Raw genomic sequence first — 8,616 nt, 5'->3', positions numbered from 1 at the left:
CTCTCTCTCTCCGGGCGCCTCTCTCCAACCAGCAGTAGGCGTGTGAGCATCTTGGGAAGCGGCAAGCCACCCTCCCTAGACTGACCTCCCCCATCTACAATGTCCAGCTCTCGAAGACACGCAACGGCAGCGGTAATGGTCGATGTGGCTGAGGTACAACTCTTCCCTCTCTGTCTTTACCTCTCCCCTCTCTCTCTAGGCTTTGTTGTGAGAGTGGGCTGGTGGGGAACGGGGAGCTCCGGCAGTAGGGAACGGCTACACCTCTTGCTTTTCTTCTCTAGTTTGATGTGTACTGCAGCTAGTCTCATTGTGAGATACTATGCAGGCAGAAAATGTGCTAATCAATGTACAGAGTAGAAGCAAGGTTGTAGCAATATGAACTAATTCTAGAAGTTGAGCTATTGTATGCAAATTTTGTTTTTCCCATTGCAGTTATGTCCTTTAATTCCACCGTCCCAATAGAAAGGAATTTGTAGTCATCGGTATCGAGTTTTCTTGTCTAGATGGTCTGAAGACAAATGAAGAAGAGTTTAACTATAAAGTTAATACACAAAAAGAGCGTTGAGGAGCTAAATATTGTCATGCATATGGATTGACCTTGACAACAGTATGTATTACTTCATTAAAAAGCATCATCTTGACTTTTAGAATCATGTTTCCTTTACAAACATGCAACCCGGACATACATCCAAAAAACTGGAGTCTCTGAAAACATACAACTTAACTGACCCGATGTTATACCTAACTTTCAGTAACAAAAATTTTAAACTTGAGTTTCTCTTTTGTTTACTGAAGTAGATTTTGAAGTGAAAGAAAACATGGCAGTGAGCTGTAAATATATAAAGCACAACATCTCAAAAGTTGTAGTCTACTTGTTCATCTGTCTTGTTTTTTCTACAGGTAACATAGAGGAGCACTGCGGGTAACATTGAGCCAAGAAAGAGAAGTTGTAGAATATTTGCTGCAACCACTAGGTGAGTTTCTCTTCCCCACTCAAGTCCAGAGGCCCTCCGTATGTGTGGATGTCATGAATATGTAGATATGCCTCCTCATGTTTGACAATGACTTTTATATTGTCTAATTATTTTGGTTATTAGGATTCTTGCTGCCAACGACTCAGCTTCCAGCTGTGGTGCAGCGATCCCCCTCCCGTGCTTATCGCTGCATCCTCCACCAGTTGGTGAGTCAACCACAGCTTTGATCCATTTTATTTATGGTGGTATCTGCCTTTACTATGTGTACTACCATTGAATTGGTTCTATGATTCTTTGTTTCTTTTCTGCGCCAATTTATTTACAATACTTAAATTGATTCCTTGCATTCTCTGGTTTTGATATTATTCGTTCAGGATTTGGTGTTGACTTGGTAGTAACTAGTTGTAAAGCTAAGATACCATGGATAAAGGTTGGATGGATGCGCCTAGGTATAGCGCCGCATATATATTTTGTTTTGCTTATATGCTGAAACTATATATAACACACTACACATGTACACTTGCATGTAGGCATACAGAGAAGTACTTACAAGGGCTCGTCAAATTCCTAGGCTATGCATTTAATAAATCATCGGTTGAGAATAAAATCTTATGTCCTTGTGAAAACTATGTGAACTCGTACTGGAGAGAAGAGTCTGAAGTCCATGAGCACCTGGTATGCGAGGGATTTGTAGATGGCTACAAAAAGTGGATGTTTCATGGAGAACATGTCTCTTCTTCTTCCATTCCTCCAAATCTAGATGAGGGTGACGATAGGGATGAGGGCGATGATATATCTGATTTGCTAAGAGATCTTGCTGCTAGTTCAGATAAAGGGGGAGATCTTGAAGATGATTGTGGTTTAGATCAGGATGATTCTTTTCTAGAATATCTCCACAAACTTGAAGCTGATTCTAGACAAGAGCTATATCCACGCTGTAAGAATTTCTCAAAGCTTCGTTTCCTAGTGAGACTTCTTCACACCAAACTGCTTGGAGGGTAGTCTGATAGAAGTTTTGATCTGCTGTTAGATCTACTAAAAGATGCTTACCCTTAGTCCGCAATACCCGAAAACTCCAATGAAGCTAAAAAAACTAGTCCAATGCCTAGGACTTGGGTATGTTAATATCCATGCATGTGAAAATGATTGCATTCTATTTTGGAAGAACAATGCCAATGCCAATTCATGCCCAGAATGTAAGGCTTCAAGATGGAAATCTGAAAGGAAGAGTGCAGATGGGAAACGTGTCCACAAGGTTCCTAAGAAGGTTCTTCGTTACTTCCAATAAAGAAGAGGCTTCAAAGGTTGTTTGTGTGTGTTCCAGAACTGCGGCTCTCACAAGATGGCATGCAGAAGAGCGCACACAAGATGGCTTGATTAGGCATCCTAAAGATTCCCTCCTTTGGAAAGATTTTTATGAAAAAATAAAGATTTTGCAAAAGAAAGCAGTAATCTTAAGCTTGTAGTATGTGCCGATGGTTTTAATCCGTTTAGATCCATGAATCTCAGCTATAGCATTTGGCTAGTATTATTGATTCCTTATAACTTTCCACCCTGGATGATTATGAAGCAATCAAATTTCATCCTATCACTGTTGATTCCTGGCAGAAATTCTCCTGGTAGTGATATTGATTTCTATCTTGAGCCACTAGTTGATGATATGCTAGATATGTTTCTTGATGGTGTTAGGACCTATGATGCTTCAACCGGAGAGTATTTTCAGTTGCATGCTGCCATAATATGCACAATTACGGATAAACCGGGTCTTGGGTCTTTGGTTGCATGTGCTTCCTCTAGAGAAGGAGCTTGCCCTGAATGCCACTCTCAGTTATGTTCTCTTAGGCTAAAAAATGGTAGCAAGACTTGCTATATGGGGCATCGTAGGTTCTTACGTGCAGATCACCCCTTGAGGTATGATACACACACATTTGGTGACATAGAACGTGGGACAGCACCTGTTCCACTTTCCGGTAGGCAAATCTTAGAGCTGACAGAAAATATGCAAACCAAGTTTGGGAAGGATCTTATAACGAAGAAGCCTAGAACTAAGAAATGCAAGAAAGGGTATCCGCTGATCATTTGGAAAAGAAAGTCTATTTGGTTTAAACTACCATATTGGAAGGATTTGAAGATGTATCATAACTTTGATATCATGCACATAGAAAAAAACATGTGTGAGAACATAGTTCACACTTTGTTGGCAGTCAATGGAAAAACCAAGGATAATATTAATTCTCGATATGACCTTCAAGCACTCAATATTAGAAAGGATCTTCAACCTATTGATCTTGATGATGATGAAGTTTTTTTTCCTCCGGCACCTTACGCAATGGAATCTGATCAGCAGAGGACATTTTGCAGAGTATTTAAAAATGCCATGTTTCCTAATGGTTATGCATCTGACATACGCCGTAATGTGCATGTTAAGGAGAAAAAGATAACCGGGCTAAAGAGCCATGACAACCATGTCATTTTGCAAGACTTGCTGCCACTTGAAGTGAGAAGAACATTACTAGAAAGAGTGAGTGCGGTACTGATTCGTGTGAGTAGATTTTTCAAGCGAATGTACTCACAGGTTATTCGCATAAGTGACATGCAAAGGTTGCAGGATGAAATAGCTGAGACCTTGAGCCTTCTTGAGGCCATATTCCTCCCATCATTTTTTGATATTATGGTGCATTTGATGGTTCATCTTCCAGCACAAGCAATGATAGCTGGTCCAATACATTTTCACAGCATGTGGGCTGTAGAGAGGTATATAGGGAAGCTCAAGGACATGTCCACACTAGAAGTCATGCGGAAGGGTCAATTGTAGAGGGCTATTTGTTTGATGAGAGCTTGACATTTTGATCACACTATCTGGATGAAGAGAGTCGATTGAATTGAGCTAGGAAGGATGGAGGTTTGGATATGGAAGTTGATGATACAACTCCTTTCTTCCACAACATTGGTCGAGGGCTGGCTGGCAAGTGCATGGTGATGCTAGATAACAAAACTTGGCTACAAGCCCACATATACGTCTTGTTCAATTATGACAACATAGAACCATACCTAGAGTAAGATATCCCTACTATGTATAGCTATTAGGTTATTTCTCTCCTCCTTGTCAATTGATAAATACAACCTATATGCAGCAAACATATGGATTACCTTTCTTCTATTGGTGTTTGAAGTCATCGAGAAGTCAAGCGTGTGCATTACGAGAGCTTTCATGAGTGGTTTAAATTGCACGTAAGTGGGCATGTGACTGTCAACCTATAAGACATATAATTCCATCCCATTGTAGAGTAACAATAGCATTTCATAATCACAGGTGGCAGAGATGGGCGATGAAGCACTTCATGAGATAAAAATATTAGCTAAAGAGCCAAACTTGGTTGCTATGAAGTATAGTAGCTACACTATAAATGGGATAGACTTTCTTACACAATCATATGATGAGGGTCGGTCACTTCAGAGTAGTGGAGTAGCTCTTGTTGCACAAACCACATCCTTTGCAAAAGGAAAAGGTGACAATATTAGTGTAAGAAACAAGACCTATAATGGCATTATAAAGGAAATTCTTGAGTTGAATTATCAACATGAAGGGAAAGTAATGTTGTTCAAATGTGACTGGGTTGATAATCGTGTAGAAGATGAATGGGTGCAAACTGATCAGTTGGGAATCACTTTTGTGAATTTCAAGCATTTGTTCAATACCGGTGAGAAAATATCAGACGGGCCCTTCATATTAGCCACACAAGCAACTCAAGTTTACTATGTTGAAGATCCCATTCATGCTGAGTGGTCTACTGTTGTTGTTCCAACATTATATGACATAGAAGAATCTAAAGATGACAACGGTAATGTTTTACGTGTGACGTTGCCTGATCCATGTACTGCTATACGTGTGAGTGTTGCGGATGGATGTGTTGGTTCTGCTAGGATAGATATAGATGGACTAGTTCTTAAAGCAAGTGATATTGAAAAAAATTAAGTGTTGTGTATGATCCTCTAATGTTTTGTATTTTCAGCGATGTACTCACATAGTGTGTCTTTTGCAGGAGGAAAAATGGCAAGCGCAAACGGAAGAGCTAAACATGGTGGGGTCACGGAGGAACAACTGAAAGTGGTAGAGTATGAACTATTGAGAAGCAAGACCATTGAACAGAATAATAAACGGCTAGCAGCGATACGAGCAACAAGAGCTTCTATGCAGGAAGATATGGAAGCGAACCAAGCCCCCCAAAAGAAAAGAAAGGTATGTAGCTTCCATCACATTCATGTTCTACCTGAAGGAAGCAAATGTAGCTTGCAACACTAACCTATATATCTACGCAGGCACCCTCCAGTGCACCTGTAAGCGTGAAGAAGGACGTGTTTTGAGGTCTAGGGTATCAAAAGATCAAGATCATGTTGATCCTGAGCATCAGCCTTCCAAAGGTAGCCTAATGTCACTTGCTAGAATTGTTCATATTCTAACCTAATGTCACTTGATAGAATTGTTGTATGACTATGTTAATTTTATTGCATGAAGAGATTACTCGTGAGCTTGATGGTGATGGTAGTCAAAAGAAAGGTGGAAGAAAATTACTCGAAAGGCTAACATATATGCAAGGCTGAATCAACCCAAAATCCACATTCCACTTAATGTGGATGGCCAGCCTGTTGGGCCAGATGCAACCAAATTTGCCAATTTCATTGGTACTTTGGTGAGGAGGCATATACCACCTCAAGAGTTAGATTGGCAAGATGTTGATGTAGAGAAAAAGTTGTTAGTGTGGGAGACCTTGAAGGTAGAAATGAGCATAATTTATAACTTACACACTCTTTTTTAATGCCATCTAACCGAGTGTCCTGTTTTCTCTCATTTTAATAGGCATTTTATGAGCTGGACTCAATTGCTTTGAGCTTTGTTATCAACACTTCTCACAAAAAATGGAAGGATTGGAAGTCAGATTTAAAGAGGTACAAGTTTGATGCTGCGCTCACTGATGCACAACTTATGAAAAGACGTGACAACAGAATTAGTGAAGCTGACTGGAAGACCCTTATTACTTATTGGAGATCTTCGGCATTTGAAGTAAGTCATCCTGCTAATCAAAACTGTAGTATATCTTTGTAGCACACTCTGTCCTGGACATAGATAAACAAATATGCATGTAATGATTCTCAAAACACAAACAATATGTGTGATAAATCTCATTTACTTTTTGCTTGTAGTCTCGTAGTGCTATCGCCAAAAAGAATCGTGCCAATGCAGTACCTCGTACATCTGGTAGCAAGATTCATGCCAATGTTGCCAATGAAATGGTAAAAACAATTACCCCAATTATAAATGATATGCCACTGTGATTCAGTGACTAATGCATATTGAAATAAATAAATGATTGTAGGCTGTCAAACTTGGGCATGATCCTCAGAGAGATGAAGTTTATATCGAAACACATACATGCAAGAAAGGAGAAAGGAAAGGGAGTTATGTGCCACAGGCAGCAGCATACAATTGTAAGTCTCTTTTGCCATGTTTTTCAGTATTACTCAGAAATTGTACAAGTACAATTTATAGAGCAAGTAAATATCATTTTGTAGAAAGAACTCATAGAGAGTGCAGAAAAGCACACTGAATGGAAGGACAAAAGCATTAAAGAAGGTGATCTGTTTGCACGTGTATGTGGACTGAAGGAGCCCAGGGGTCGTGTCCGTGTGTTAGGTCTAGAGCTAACACCTCAAGATTTGGGCACACCGGGTACACGGGGTAAACTGAGCACAAGAGTTCTAGCTGCAACGAAAGGGCGCTGAGAAGCTGAAAATCGCTTTAACATGCTCCAGGGGCATGTGCAACAAATGGAGGAACGAATGAACCGAATTGAATTGATGTTAGCTTCACAAGGAAGGGCATAATCTGGAAACTCCTAGCTCGCAGCATGGTTCCAATTCTCGACAAGTAATGAACTATTTTCACATCTTTTCATTGCATCATTAATCCATCTTGCATGCACTAACTCTATTTCCATATTGTTGTCTGGTAGAACTCCGGAGTTGAAGATGAGGAAGATAACGATGCCGAAGAAGATGTTGAACATGATGATGAAGATCCATTTGTTCATAGAAGAGTTGTTGCAAAGCCCCCTGCAAGAAGCTCACCAGCCCATGAAGATGAAAGCCTTGTAATCTTCACATCCTTACCTATATGTTTAAATTCTGTTTCATTTTCATGTTTCTAAAATAATCATTGATTCAAATTGGTATGGATGTGCTTCTATATGCATGGACTGGTCCTGAAACTCATGTTGCCAAGGCAACGATTATCTCAGTTGACCCAGACACTATTGTGGGCGGAGAGCCCCTTGGACCAGCAACTCATGAGGTTCTTGTCAATGTTGCTATCAGAAGGGATGCCACCATGCCTTATGAATATGATGGTTTACAAATTATCGTTGATGCTGTCACAAGGACCATTGCGTGGCCATCTAGCAAGGTAATCACCTACAATATGTGTTCTGTCCACTTATCTCAAATTGTTTGATGTGTGATACTTACTCATGATCACTTTGCTAGATGAAACCCTACAAACCAGGGGCATCTTCCTCATCCCGCCGCCAAGGTACTATAAAAGAGATGCTTCTTGGTGCTTTCTTTTGCTCAAAGTACACAAGTTGCTAAGGTACTGTCATACACCAAAAATTTATAGCATAGCCATTGTGACCCCACACATCAGCCACCAAGATACTCAAATAGCACCAGCGATGTACTAGACAACAACACATAAACTTGTAGGAGATGTACAAGTGTACAATAGTTTCTAAATTTAATTTAATTTGTGCACTAGTGATGGGAACATAGTAATTTCAAAAAAATTCCTACGCACACGCAAGATCATGGTGATGCACAGCAACGAGAGGGGAGAGTGTTGTCTACGTACCCTCGTAGACCGGAAGCGGAAGCGTTATAACAACGCGGTTGATGTAGTCATACGTATTCACGGCCCGATCGATCAAGCACCGAAACTACGGCACCTCCGAGTTTTTGCACACGTTCAGCTTGATGACGATTCCCGGACTCCGATCCAGCAAAGTGTCGGGGATGAGTTCCGTTAGCACGACGACGTGGTGACGATCTTGATGTTCTACCGTCGCAGGGCTTCGCCTAAGCACCACTACAATATTATCGAGGATTATGGTGGAGGGGGGCATCGCACACGGCTAAGAGATCAATGATCAATTGTTGTGTCTCTGGGGTGCCCCCTGCCCCCGCATATAAAGGAGTGGAGGAGGGGGCCGGCCAAGGAGGGTGGCGCGCCCAAGGGGGGGAGTCCAACTCCCACCGGGAGTAGGACTTCCCTTTTTCCACTACTAGGAAAAGGGCTACTAATGGCGCACCAGTTTTGCCTACTAATGAGGCATCACTGGTGCGCCATTAGTATCATGCCACTAGTATTTTTTACTAATGGCGCACCACTGGTGCGCCATTAGTATCATGCCACTAGTATTTTTTACTAATGGCGCACCACTGGTGCACCATTACTATCTGGTATACTAATGGCGCACCACTGGTGCGCCATTAGTATAGGCCACGGTGCGCCATTAGTATAGGCCACTGGTGCACCATTAGTATAGGCCACTGGTGCGCCATTAGTGTTTTTGGATTTTGAAGGCGGGAA

At 41.2% G+C, this 8,616-nt stretch overlaps 1 long non-coding RNA gene across 1 annotated transcript; it reads left to right on the top strand.

Annotated features, from left to right (window-relative positions):
* The first annotated feature begins 5,894 nt into the window (after positions 1–5,894).
* Positions 5,895–7,778, top strand: LOC125529660. The gene is made up of 3 exons (XR_007292719.1): positions 5,895–6,036; positions 6,350–7,123; positions 7,255–7,778. It is a non-coding gene; the product is annotated as an uncharacterized LOC125529660 (long non-coding RNA).
* The last annotated feature ends 838 nt before the right edge of the window (positions 7,779–8,616 follow it).

This window comes from Triticum urartu, unplaced genomic scaffold (assembly GCF_003073215.2).
Source record: "Triticum urartu cultivar G1812 unplaced genomic scaffold, Tu2.1 TuUngrouped_contig_5752, whole genome shotgun sequence".
In the NCBI taxonomy this organism is placed as follows: Eukaryota; Viridiplantae; Streptophyta; class Magnoliopsida; order Poales; family Poaceae; genus Triticum; species Triticum urartu.
This window is presented reverse-complemented; position numbering and strand designations above follow the sequence as displayed.